We start from the raw sequence: 14,702 nt of genomic DNA, 5'->3' as shown, positions 1-14,702 counted from the left end.
GTCTTAACCCAAGAAAACTGCTATAGTGACTGGCAGCAACATATAATTTGAGACATTGGTTTGTCTTGAATTTTCGCAGAAATAAGGCTATGAATATAGTCACTTTAATTTCGTATTTCCTCGCGAATATTATGGGAGTTAATATTTGAAGAGCTTGCCATATTATTGGATAAGCCTTTAAATGTTTTGTTGTTTGTCTTAATTCCAAGAAAACAGCTAAAGTGACTGGCAGCAATGTTCCTTTGAGACAGGTTTGTCTTGAATTTTCGCAGAAATAAGGTTATAAATATTGTCACTTTAATTTCGTATTTCCTCGCGAATATTATGGGAGTTAATATTTGAAGAGCTTTCCACATTATTGGATAAGCTTTTGTTGTTTTTCTTAACCCAAGAAAACTGCTATATTGATTGGCAGCAACATATAATTTGAGACATTGGTTTGTCTTGAATTTTCGCAGAAATAAGACTATGAATATTGTCACTTTAATTTCGTATTTCCTCACGAATATTATGGGAGTTAATATTTGAAGAGCTTTCCACATTATTGGATCAGCTTTTTAATGTTTTGTTGTTTGTCTTAATTCCAAGAAAACAGCTAAAGTGACTGGCAGCAATGTTCCTTTGAGACAGGTTTGTCTTGAATTTTCGCAGAAATAAGGTTATAAATATCGTCGCTTTAATTTCGTATTTCCTTGCGAATATTATGGGAGTTAATATTTGAAGAGCTTGCCAATATTATTATTGGATAATCTTTTGTTGTTTGTCTTAACCCAAGAAAACTGCTATATTGACCGGCAGCAATATACAATTTGAGACATTGGTTTGTGTTGAATTTTCGCAGAAATAAGGCTAATAATATTGTCACTTTAATTTCGTATTTCCTCGCGAATATTATGGGAGTTAATATTTGAAGAGCTTGCCACATTATTGGATAATCTTTTGTTGTTTGTCTTAACCCAAGAAAACTGCTAAATTGACTGGCAGCAACATATAATTTGAGACATTGGTTTGTCTTGAATTTTCGCAGAAATAAGGCTATGAATATTGTCACTTTAATTTCGTATTTCCTTGCGAATATTATGGGAGTTAATATTTGAAGAGCTTGCCAATATTATTATTGGATAATCTTTTGTTGTTTGTCATAACCCAAGAAAACTGCTATAGTGACTGGCAGCAACATATAATTTGAGGCATTGGTTTGTCTTGAATTTTCGCAGAAATAAGGCTATGAATATAGTCACTTTAATTTCGTATTTCCTCGCGAATATTATGGGAGTTAATATTTGAAGAGCTTGCCATATTATTGGATAAGCCTTTTAATGTTTTGTTGTTTGTCTTAATTCCAAGAAAACAGCTAAAGTGACTGGCAGCAATGTTCCTTTGAGACAGGTTTGTCTTGAATTTTCGCAGAAATAAGGTTATAAATATTGTCACTTTAATTTCGTATTTCCTCGCGAATATTATGGGAGTTAATATTTGAAGAGCTTTCCACATTATTGGATAATCTTTTGTTGTTTGTCTTAACCCAAGAAAACTGCTATATTGACTGGAAGCAACATATAATTTGAGACATTGGTTTGTCTTGAATTTTCGCAGAAATAAGGCTATGAATATTGTCACTTTAATTTCGTATTTCCTTGCGAATATTATAGGAGTTAATATTTGAAGAGCTTGCCACATTATTGGATAATCTTTTATTGATTGTCTTAACGCAAGAAAACTATTATATTGACTGGCAGCAACATATAATTTGAGACATTGGTTTGTCTTGAATTTTCGCAGAAATAAGGCTATGAATATTGTCACTTTAATTTCGTATTTCCTTGCGAATATTATGGGAGTTAATATTTGAACAGCTTGCCATATTATTGGATAAGCCTTTTAATGTTTTGTTGTTTGTCTTAATTCCAAGAAAACAGCTAAAGTGACTGGCAGCAATGTTCCTTTGAGACAGGTTTGTCTTGAATTTTCGCAGAAATAAGGTTATAAATATTGTCACTTTAATTTCGTATTTCCTCGCGAATATTATGGGAGTTAATATTTGAAGAGCTTTCCACATTATTGGATAAGCTTTTGTTGTTTGTCTTAACCCAAGAAAACTGCTATATTGATTGGCAGCAACATATAATTTGAGACATTGGTTTGTCTTGAATTTTCGCAGAAATAAGACTATGAATATTGTCACTTTAATTTCGTATTTCCTCGCGAATATTATTGGAGTTAATATTTGAAGAGCTTTCCACATTATTGGATAAGCTTTTGTTGTTTGTCTTAACCCAAGAAAACTGCTATATTGACTGGCAGCAACATATAATTTGAGACATTGGTTTGTCTTGAATTTTCGCAGAAATAAGGCTATGAATATTGTCACTTTAATTTCGTATTTCCTCACGAATATTATGGGAGTTAATATTTGAAGAGCTTTCCACATTATTGGATCAGCTTTTTAATGTTTTGTTGTTTGTCTTAATTCCAAGAAAACAGCTAAAGTGACTGGCAGCAATGTTCCTTTGAGACAGGTTTGTCTTGAATTTTCGCAGAAATAAGGTTATAAATATTGTCACTTTAATTTCGTATTTCCTCGCGAATATTATGGGAGTTAATATTTGAAGAGCTTTCCACATTATTGGATAAGCTTTTGTTGTTTGTCTTAACCCAAGAAAACTGCTATATTGATTGGCAGCAACATATAATTTGAGACATTGGTTTGTCTTGAATTTTCGCAGAAATAAGACTATGAATATTGTCACTTTAATTTCGTATTTCCTCGCGAATATTTAGAAGTTAATATTTGAAGAGCTTTCCACATTATTGGATAATTTTTTAATCTTTGTTGTTTGTCTTAACCCAAGAAAACTGCTATATTGACTGGCAGCAATATACAATTTGAGACATTGGTTTGTGTTGAATTTTCGCAGAAATAAGGCTAATAATATTGTCACTTTAATTTCGTATTTCCTCGCGAATATTATGGGAGTTAATATTTGAAGAGCTTGCCATATTATTGGATAAGCCTTTTAATGTTTTGTTGTTTGTCTTAATTCCAAGAAAACAGCTAAAGTGACTGGCAGCAATGTTCCTTTGAGACAGGTTTGTCTTGAATTTTCGCAGAAATAAGGTTATAAATATTGTCACTTTGATTTCGTATTTCCTCACGAATATTATGGGAGTTAATATTTGAAGAGCTTTCCACATTATTGGATAAGCTTTTGTTGTTTGTCTTAACCCAAGAAAACTGCTATATTGATTGGCAGCAACATATAATTTGAGACATTGGTTTGTCTTGAATTTTCGCAGAAATAAGACTATGAATATTGTCACTTTAATTTCGTATTTCCTCGCGAATATTTAGAAGTTAATATTTGAAGAGCTTTCCACATTATTGGATAATTTTTTAATCTTTGTTGTTTGTCTTAACCCAAGAAAACTGCTATATTGACTGGCAGCAATATACAATTTGAGACATTGGTTTGTGTTGAATTTTCGCCGAAATAAGGCTAATAATATTGTCACTTTAATTTCGTATTTCCTCGCGAATATTATGGGAGTTAATATTTGAAGAGCTTGCCATATTATTGGATAAGCCTTTTAATGTTTTGTTGTTTGTCTTAATTTCAAGAAAACAGCTAAAGTGACTGGCAGCAATGTTCCTTTGAGACAGGTCTGTCTTGAATTTTCGCAGAAATAAGGTTATAAATATCGTCGCTTTAATTTCGTATTTCCTCGCGAATATTATGGGAGTTAATATTTGAAGAGCTTGCCACATTATTGGATAATCTTTTGTTGTTTGTCTTAACCCAAGAAAACTGCTAAATTGACTGGCAGCAACATATAATTTGAGACATTGGTTTGTCTTGAATTTTCGCAGAAATAAGGCTATGAATATTGTCACTTTAATTTCGTATTTCCTTGCGAATATTATGGGAGTTAATATTTGAAGAGCTTGCCAATATTATTATTGGATAATCTTTTGTTGTTTGTCATAACCCAAGAAAACTGCTATAGTGACTGGCAGCAACATATAATTTGAGACATTGGTTTGTCTTGAATTTTCGCAGAAATAAGGCTATGAATATAGTCACTTTAATTTCGTATTTCCTCGCGAATATTATGGGAGTTAATATTTGAAGAGCTTGCCATATTATTGGATAAGCCTTTTAATGTTTTGTTGTTTGTCTTAATTCCAAGAAAACTGCTATATTGATTGGCAGCAACATATAATTTGAGACATTGGTTTGTCTTGAATTTTCGCAGAAATAAGGCTATGAATATTGTCACTTTAATTTCGTATTTCCTTGCGAATATTATGGGAGTTAATATTTGAAGAGCTTGCCAATATTATTATTGGATAAGCTTTTGTTGTTTTTCTTAACCCAAGAAAACTGCTATATTGATTGGCAGCAACATATAATTTGAGACATTGGTTTGTCTTGAATTTTCGCAGAAATAAGGCTATGAATATTGTCACTTTAATTTCGTATTTCCTTGCGAATATTATGGGAGTTAATATTTGAAGAGCTTGCCAATATTATTATTGGATAATCTTTTGTTGTTTGTCTTAACCCAAGAAAACTGCTATAGTGACTGGCAGCAACATATAATTTGAGACATTGGTTTGTCTTGAATTTTCGCAGAAATAAGGCTATGAATATAGTCACTTTAATTTCGTATTTCCTCGCGAATATTATGGGAGTTAATATTTGAAGAGCTTGCCATATTATTGGATAAGCCTTTAAATGTTTTGTTGTTTGTCTTAATTCCAAGAAAACAGCTAAAGTGACTGGCAGCAATGTTCCTTTGAGACAGGTTTGTCTTGAATTTTCGCAGAAATAAGGTTATAAATATTGTCACTTTAATTTCGTATTTCCTCGCGAATATTATGGGAGTTAATATTTGAAGAGCTTTCCACATTATTGGATAAGCTTTTGTTGTTTTTCTTAACCCAAGAAAACTGCTATATTGATTGGCAGCAACATATAATTTGAGACATTGGTTTGTCTTGAATTTTCGCAGAAATAAGACTATGAATATTGTCACTTTAATTTCGTATTTCCTCACGAATATTATGGGAGTTAATATTTGAAGAGCTTTCCACATTATTGGATCAGCTTTTTAATGTTTTGTTGTTTGTCTTAATTCCAAGAAAACAGCTAAAGTGACTGGCAGCAATGTTCCTTTGAGACAGGTTTGTCTTGAATTTTCGCAGAAATAAGGTTATAAATATCGTCGCTTTAATTTCGTATTTCCTTGCGAATATTATGGGAGTTAATATTTGAAGAGCTTGCCAATATTATTATTGGATAATCTTTTGTTGTTTGTCTTAACCCAAGAAAACTGCTATATTGACCGGCAGCAATATACAATTTGAGACATTGGTTTGTGTTGAATTTTCGCAGAAATAAGGCTAATAATATTGTCACTTTAATTTCGTATTTCCTCGCGAATATTATGGGAGTTAATATTTGAAGAGCTTGCCACATTATTGGATAATCTTTTGTTGTTTGTCTTAACCCAAGAAAACTGCTAAATTGACTGGCAGCAACATATAATTTGAGACATTGGTTTGTCTTGAATTTTCGCAGAAATAAGGCTATGAATATTGTCACTTTAATTTCGTATTTCCTTGCGAATATTATGGGAGTTAATATTTGAAGAGCTTGCCAATATTATTATTGGATAATCTTTTGTTGTTTGTCATAACCCAAGAAAACTGCTATAGTGACTGGCAGCAACATATAATTTGAGGCATTGGTTTGTCTTGAATTTTCGCAGAAATAAGGCTATGAATATAGTCACTTTAATTTCGTATTTCCTCGCGAATATTATGGGAGTTAATATTTGAAGAGCTTGCCATATTATTGGATAAGCCTTTTAATGTTTTGTTGTTTGTCTTAATTCCAAGAAAACAGCTAAAGTGACTGGCAGCAATGTTCCTTTGAGACAGGTTTGTCTTGAATTTTCGCAGAAATAAGGTTATAAATATTGTCACTTTAATTTCGTATTTCCTCGCGAATATTATGGGAGTTAATATTTGAAGAGCTTTCCACATTATTGGATAATCTTTTGTTGTTTGTCTTAACCCAAGAAAACTGCTATATTGACTGGAAGCAACATATAATTTGAGACATTGGTTTGTCTTGAATTTTCGCAGAAATAAGGCTATGAATATTGTCACTTTAATTTCGTATTTCCTTGCGAATATTATAGGAGTTAATATTTGAAGAGCTTGCCACATTATTGGATAATCTTTTATTGATTGTCTTAACGCAAGAAAACTATTATATTGACTGGCAGCAACATATAATTTGAGACATTGGTTTGTCTTGAATTTTCGCAGAAATAAGGCTATGAATATTGTCACTTTAATTTCGTATTTCCTTGCGAATATTATGGGAGTTAATATTTGAAGAGCTTTCCACATTATTGGATAAGCTTTTGTTGTTTGTCTTAACCCAAGAAAACTGCTATATTGATTGGCAGCAACATATAATTTGAGACATTGGTTTGTCTTGAATTTTCGCAGAAATAAGACTATGAATATTGTCACTTTAATTTCGTATTTCCTCGCGAATATTATTGGAGTTAATATTTGAAGAGCTTTCCACATTATTGGATAAGCTTTTGTTGTTTGTCTTAACCCAAGAAAACTGCTATATTGACTGGCAGCAACATATAATTTGAGACATTGGTTTGTCTTGAATTTTCGCAGAAATAAGGCTATGAATATTGTCACTTTAATTTCGTATTTCCTCACGAATATTATGGGAGTTAATATTTGAAGAGCTTTCCACATTATTGGATCAGCTTTTTAATGTTTTGTTGTTTGTCTTAATTCCAAGAAAACAGCTAAAGTGACTGGCAGCAATGTTCCTTTGAGACAGGTTTGTCTTGAATTTTCGCAGAAATAAGGTTATAAATATTGTCACTTTAATTTCGTATTTCCTCGCGAATATTATGGGAGTTAATATTTGAAGAGCTTTCCACATTATTGGATAAGCTTTTGTTGTTTGTCTTAACCCAAGAAAACTGCTATATTGATTGGCAGCAACATATAATTTGAGACATTGGTTTGTCTTGAATTTTCGCAGAAATAAGACTATGAATATTGTCACTTTAATTTCGTATTTCCTCGCGAATATTTAGAAGTTAATATTTGAAGAGCTTTCCACATTATTGGATAATTTTTTAATCTTTGTTGTTTGTCTTAACCCAAGAAAACTGCTATATTGACTGGCAGCAATATACAATTTGAGACATTGGTTTGTGTTGAATTTTCGCAGAAATAAGGCTAATAATATTGTCACTTTAATTTCGTATTTCCTCGCGAATATTATGGGAGTTAATATTTGAAGAGCTTGCCATATTATTGGATAAGCCTTTTAATGTTTTGTTGTTTGTCTTAATTCCAAGAAAACAGCTAAAGTGACTGGCAGCAATGTTCCTTTGAGACAGGTTTGTCTTGAATTTTCGCAGAAATAAGGTTATAAATATTGTCACTTTGATTTCGTATTTCCTCACGAATATTATGGGAGTTAATATTTGAAGAGCTTTCCACATTATTGGATAAGCTTTTGTTGTTTGTCTTAACCCAAGAAAACTGCTATATTGATTGGCAGCAACATATAATTTGAGACATTGGTTTGTCTTGAATTTTCGCAGAAATAAGACTATGAATATTGTCACTTTAATTTCGTATTTCCTCGCGAATATTTAGAAGTTAATATTTGAAGAGCTTTCCACATTATTGGATAATTTTTTAATCTTTGTTGTTTGTCTTAACCCAAGAAAACTGCTATATTGACTGGCAGCAATATACAATTTGAGACATTGGTTTGTCTTGAATTTTCGCAGAAATAAGGCTAATAATATTGTCACTTTAATTTCGTATTTCCTCGCGAATATTATGGGAGTTAATATTTGAAGAGCTTGCCATATTATTGGATAAGCCTTTTAATGTTTTGTTGTTTGTCTTAATTCCAAGAAAACAGCTAAAGTGACTGGCAGCAATGTTCCTTTGAGACAGGTTTGTCTTGAATTTTCGCAGAAATAATGTTATGAATATTGTCACTTTAATTTCGTATTTCCTTGCGAATATTATGGGAGTTAATATTTGAAGAGCTTGCCACATTATTGGATAATCTTTTATTGTTTGTCTTAATGCAAGAAAACTATTATATTGACTGGCAGCAACATATAATTTGAGACATTGGTTTGTCTTGAATTTTCGCAGAAATAAGGCTATGAATATTGTCACTTTAATTTCGTATTTCCTTGCGAATATTATGGGAGTTAATATTTGAAGAGCTTGCCAATATTATTATTGGATAATCTTTTGTTGTTTGTCTTAACCCAAGAAAACTGCTATATTGACTGGCAGCAATATACAATTTGAGACATTGGTTTGTGTTGAATTTTCGCCGAAATAAGGCTAATAATATTGTCACTTTAATTTCGTATTTCCTCGCGAATATTATGGGAGTTAATATTTGAAGAGCTTGCCATATTATTGGATAAGCCTTTTAATGTTTTGTTGTTTGTCTTAATTTCAAGAAAACAGCTAAAGTGACTGGCAGCAATGTTCCTTTGAGACAGGTCTGTCTTGAATTTTCGCAGAAATAAGGTTATAAATATCGTCGCTTTAATTTCGTATTTCCTCGCGAATATTATGGGAGTTAATATTTGAAGAGCTTGCCACATTATTGGATAATCTTTTGTTGTTTGTCTTAACCCAAGAAAACTGCTATATTGATTGGCAGCAACATATAATTTGAGACATTGGTTTGTCTTGAATTTTCGCAGAAATAAGGCTATGAATATTGTCACTTTAATTTCGTATTTCCTTGCGAATATTATGGGAGTTAATATTTGAAGAGCTTGCCAATATTATTATTGGATAATCTTTTGTTGTTTGTCATAACCCAAGAAAACTGCTATAGTGACTGGCAGCAACATATAATTTGAGACATTGGTTTGTCTTGAATTTTCGCAGAAATAAGGCTATGAATATAGTCACTTTAATTTCGTATTTCCTCGCGAATATTATGGGAGTTAATATTTGAAGAGCTTGCCAATATTATTATTGGATAAGCTTTTGTTGTTTTTCTTAACCCAAGAAAACTGCTATATTGATTGGCAGCAACATATAATTTGAGACATTGGTTTGTCTTGAATTTTCGCAGAAATAAGGCTATGAATATTGTCACTTTAATTTCGTATTTCCTTGCGAATATTATGGGAGTTAATATTTGAAGAGCTTGCCAATATTATTATTGGATAATCTTTTGTTGTTTGTCTTAACCCAAGAAAACTGCTATAGTGACTGGCAGCAACATATAATTTGAGACATTGGTTTGTCTTGAATTTTCGCAGAAATAAGGCTATGAATATAGTCACTTTAATTTCGTATTTCCTCGCGAATATTATGGGAGTTAATATTTGAAGAGCTTGCCATATTATTGGATAAGCCTTTAAATGTTTTGTTGTTTGTCTTAATTCCAAGAAAACAGCTAAAGTGACTGGCAGCAATGTTCCTTTGAGACAGGTTTGTCTTGAATTTTCGCAGAAATAAGGTTATAAATATTGTCACTTTAATTTCGTATTTCCTCGCGAATATTATGGGAGTTAATATTTGAAGAGCTTTCCACATTATTGGATAAGCTTTTGTTGTTTTTCTTAACCCAAGAAAACTGCTATATTGATTGGCAGCAACATATAATTTGAGACATTGGTTTGTCTTGAATTTTCGCAGAAATAAGACTATGAATATTGTCACTTTAATTTCGTATTTCCTCACGAATATTATGGGAGTTAATATTTGAAGAGCTTTCCACATTATTGGATCAGCTTTTTAATGTTTTGTTGTTTGTCTTAATTCCAAGAAAACAGCTAAAGTGACTGGCAGCAATGTTCCTTTGAGACAGGTTTGTCTTGAATTTTCGCAGAAATAAGGTTATAAATATCGTCGCTTTAATTTCGTATTTCCTTGCGAATATTATGGGAGTTAATATTTGAAGAGCTTGCCAATATTATTATTGGATAATCTTTTGTTGTTTGTCTTAACCCAAGAAAACTGCTATATTGACCGGCAGCAATATACAATTTGAGACATTGGTTTGTGTTGAATTTTCGCAGAAATAAGGCTAATAATATTGTCACTTTAATTTCGTATTTCCTCGCGAATATTATGGGAGTTAATATTTGAAGAGCTTGCCATATTATTGGATAAGCCTTTTAATGTTTTGTTGTTTGTCTTAATTCCAAGAAAACAGCTAAAGTGACTGGCAGCAATGTTCCTTTGAGACAGGTTTGTCTTGAATTTTCGCAGAAATAAGGTTATGAATATTGTCACTTTAATTTCGTATTTCCTTGCGAATATTATGGGAGTTAATATTTGAAGAGCTTGCCACATTATTGGATAATCTTTTATTGTTTGTCTTAACGCAAGAAAACTATTATATTGACTGGCAGCAACATATAATTTGAGACATTGGTTTGTCTTGAATTTTCGCAGAAATAAGGCTATGAATATTGTCACTTTAATTTCGTATTTCCTTGCGAATATTATGGGAGTTAATATTTGAAGAGCTTGCCATATTATTGGATAAGCCTTTTAATGTTTTGTTGTTTGTCTTAATTCCAAGAAAACAGCTAAAGTGACTGGCAGCAATGTTCCTTTGAGACAGGTTTGTCTTGAATTTTCGCAGAAATAATGTTATGAATATTGTCACTTTAATTTCGTATTTCCTTGCGAATATTATGGGAGTTAATATTTGAAGAGCTTGCCACATTATTGGATAATCTTTTATTGTTTGTCTTAACGCAAGAAAACTATTATATTGACTGGCAGCAACATATAATTTGAGACATTGGTTTGTCTTGAATTTTCGCAGAAATAAGGCTATGAATATTGTCACTTTAATTTCGTATTTCCTTGCGAATATTATGGGAGTTAATATTTGAAGAGCTTGCCAATATTATTATTGGATAATCTTTTGTTGTTTGTCTTAACCCAAGAAAACTGCTATATTGACTGGCAGCAATATACAATTTGAGACATTGGTTTGTGTTGAATTTTCGCCGAAATAAGGCTAATAATATTGTCATTTTAATTTCGTATTTCCTCGCGAATATTATGGGAGTTAATATTTGAAGAGCTTGCCATATTATTGGATAAGCCTTTTAATGTTTTGTTGTTTGTCTTAATTTCAAGAAAACAGCTAAAGTGACTGGCAGCAATGTTCCTTTGAGACAGGTCTGTCTTGAATTTTCGCAGAAATAAGGTTATAAATATCGTCGCTTTAATTTCGTATTTCCTCGCGAATATTATGGGAGTTAATATTTGAAGAGCTTGCCACATTATTGGATAATCTTTTGTTGTTTGTCTTAACCCAAGAAAACTGCTAAATTGACTGGCAGCAACATATAATTTGAGACATTGGTTTGTCTTGAATTTTCGCAGAAATAAGGCTATGAATATTGTCACTTTAATTTCGTATTTCCTTGCGAATATTATGGGAGTTAATATTTGAAGAGCTTGCCAATATTATTATTGGATAATCTTTTGTTGTTTGTCATAACCCAAGAAAACTGCTATAGTGACTGGCAGCAACATATAATTTGAGACATTGGTTTGTCTTGAATTTTCGCAGAAATAAGGCTATGAATATAGTCACTTTAATTTCGTATTTCCTCGCGAATATTATGGGAGTTAATATTTGAAGAGCTTGCCATATTATTGGATAAGCCTTTTAATGTTTTGTTGTTTGTCTTAATTCCAAGAAAACTGCTATATTGATTGGCAGCAACATATAATTTGAGACATTGGTTTGTCTTGAATTTTCGCAGAAATAAGGCTATGAATATTGTCACTTTAATTTCGTATTTCCTTGCGAATATTATGGGAGTTAATATTTGAAGAGCTTGCCAATATTATTATTGGATAATCTTTTGTTGTTTGTCTTAACCCAAGAAAACTGCTATAGTGACTGGCAGCAACATATAATTTGAGACATTGGTTTGTCTTGAATTTTCGCAGAAATAAGGCTATGAATATAGTCACTTTAATTTCGTATTTCCTCGCGAATATTATGGGAGTTAATATTTGAAGAGCTTGCCATATTATTGGATAAGCCTTTAAATGTTTTGTTGTTTGTCTTAATTCCAAGAAAACAGCTAAAGTGACTGGCAGCAATGTTCCTTTGAGACAGGTTTGTCTTGAATTTTCGCAGAAATAAGGTTATAAATATTGTCACTTTAATTTCGTATTTCCTCGCGAATATTATGGGAGTTAATATTTGAAGAGCTTTCCACATTATTGGATAAGCTTTTGTTGTTTTTCTTAACCCAAGAAAACTGCTATATTGATTGGCAGCAACATATAATTTGAGACATTGGTTTGTCTTGAATTTTCGCAGAAATAAGACTATGAATATTGTCACTTTAATTTCGTATTTCCTCACGAATATTATGGGAGTTAATATTTGAAGAGCTTTCCACATTATTGGATCAGCTTTTTAATGTTTTGTTGTTTGTCTTAATTCCAAGAAAACAGCTAAAGTGACTGGCAGCAATGTTCCTTTGAGACAGGTTTGTCTTGAATTTTCGCAGAAATAAGGTTATAAATATCGTCGCTTTAATTTCGTATTTCCTTGCGAATATTATGGGAGTTAATATTTGAAGAGCTTGCCAATATTATTATTGGATAATCTTTTGTTGTTTGTCTTAACCCAAGAAAACTGCTATATTGACCGGCAGCAATATACAATTTGAGACATTGGTTTGTGTTGAATTTTCGCAGAAATAAGGCTAATAATATTGTCACTTTAATTTCGTATTTCCTCGCGAATATTATGGGAGTTAATATTTGAAGAGCTTGCCATATTATTGGATAAGCCTTTTAATGTTTTGTTGTTTGTCTTAATTCCAAGAAAACAGCTAAAGTGACTGGCAGCAATGTTCCTTTGAGACAGGTTTGTCTTGAATTTTCGCAGAAATAAGGTTATGAATATTGTCACTTTAATTTCGTATTTCCTTGCGAATATTATGGGAGTTAATATTTGAAGAGCTTGCCACATTATTGGATAATCTTTTATTGTTTGTCTTAACGCAAGAAAACTATTATATTGACTGGCAGCAACATATAATTTGAGACATTGGTTTGTCTTGAATTTTCGCAGAAATAAGGCTATGAATATTGTCACTTTAATTTCGTATTTCCTTGCGAATATTATGGGAGTTAATATTTGAAGAGCTTGCCATATTATTGGATAAGCCTTTTAATGTTTTGTTGTTTGTCTTAATTCCAAGAAAACAGCTAAAGTGACTGGCAGCAATGTTCCTTTGAGACAGGTTTGTCTTGAATTTTCGCAGAAATAAGGTTATAAATATCGTCGCTTTAATTTCGTATTTCCTTGCGAATATTATGGGAGTTAATATTTGAAGAGCTTTCCACATTATTGGATAATCTTTTGTTGTTTGTCTTAACCCAAGAAAACTGCTATATTGACTGGCAGCAACATATAATTTGAGACATTGGTTTGTCTTGAATTTTCGCAGAAATAAGGCTATGAATATTGTCACTTTAATTTCGTATTTCCTTGCGAATATTATGGGAGTTAATATTTGAAGAGCTTGCCAATATTATTATTGGATAATCTTTTGTTGTTTGTCTTAACCCAAGAAAACTACTATATTGACTGGCAGCAACATATAATTTGAGACATTGGTTTGTGTTGAATTTTCGCAGAAATAAGGCTATGAATATTGTCACTTTAATTTCGTATTTCCTTGCGAATATTATGGGAGTTAATATTTGAAGAGCTTGCCATATTATTGGATAAGCCTTTTAATGTTTTGTTGTTTGTCTTAATTCCAAGAAAACAGCTAAAGTGACTGGCAGCAATGTTCCTTTGAGACAGGTTTGTCTTGAATTTTCGCAGAAATAAGGTTATAAATATCGTCGCTTTAATTTCGTATTTCCTTGCGAATATTATGGGAGTTAATATTTGAAGAGCTTTCCACATTATTGGATAATCTTTTGTTGTTTGTCTTAACCCAAGAAAACTGCTATATTGACTGGCAGCAACATATAATTTGAGACATTGGTTTGTCTTGAATTTTCGCAGAAATAAGGCTATGAATATTGTCACTTTAATTTCGTATTTCCTTGCGAATATTATGGGAGTTAATATTTGAAGAGCTTGCCAATATTATTATTGGATAATCTTTTGTTGTTTGTCTTAACCCAAGAAAACTACTATATTGACTGGCAGCAACATATAATTTGAGACATTGGTTTGTGTTGAATTTTCGCAGAAATAAGGCTAATAATATTGTTACTTTCATTTCGTATTTCCTCGCGAATATTATGGGAGTTAATATTTGAAGAGCTTGCCACATTATTGGATAAGCCTTTTAATGTTTTGTTGTTTGTCTTAATTCCAAGAAAACAGCTAAAGTGACTGGCAGCAATGTTCCTTTGAGACAGGTTTGTCTTGAATTTTCGCAGAAATAAGGTTATAAATATCGTCGCTTTAATTTCGTATTTCCTTGCGAATATTATGGGAGTTAATATTTGAAGAGCTTTCCACATTATTGGATAAGCTTTTGTTGTTTGTCTTAACCCAAGAAAACTGCTATATTGACTGGCAGCAACATATAATTTGAGACATTGGTTTGTCTTGAATTTTCGCAGAAATAAGGCT

Source organism: Pieris brassicae, chromosome 14 (assembly GCF_905147105.1).
Source record: "Pieris brassicae chromosome 14, ilPieBrab1.1, whole genome shotgun sequence".
NCBI classification, from domain to species: domain Eukaryota; kingdom Metazoa; phylum Arthropoda; class Insecta; order Lepidoptera; family Pieridae; genus Pieris; species Pieris brassicae.
This window is presented reverse-complemented; position numbering follows the sequence as displayed.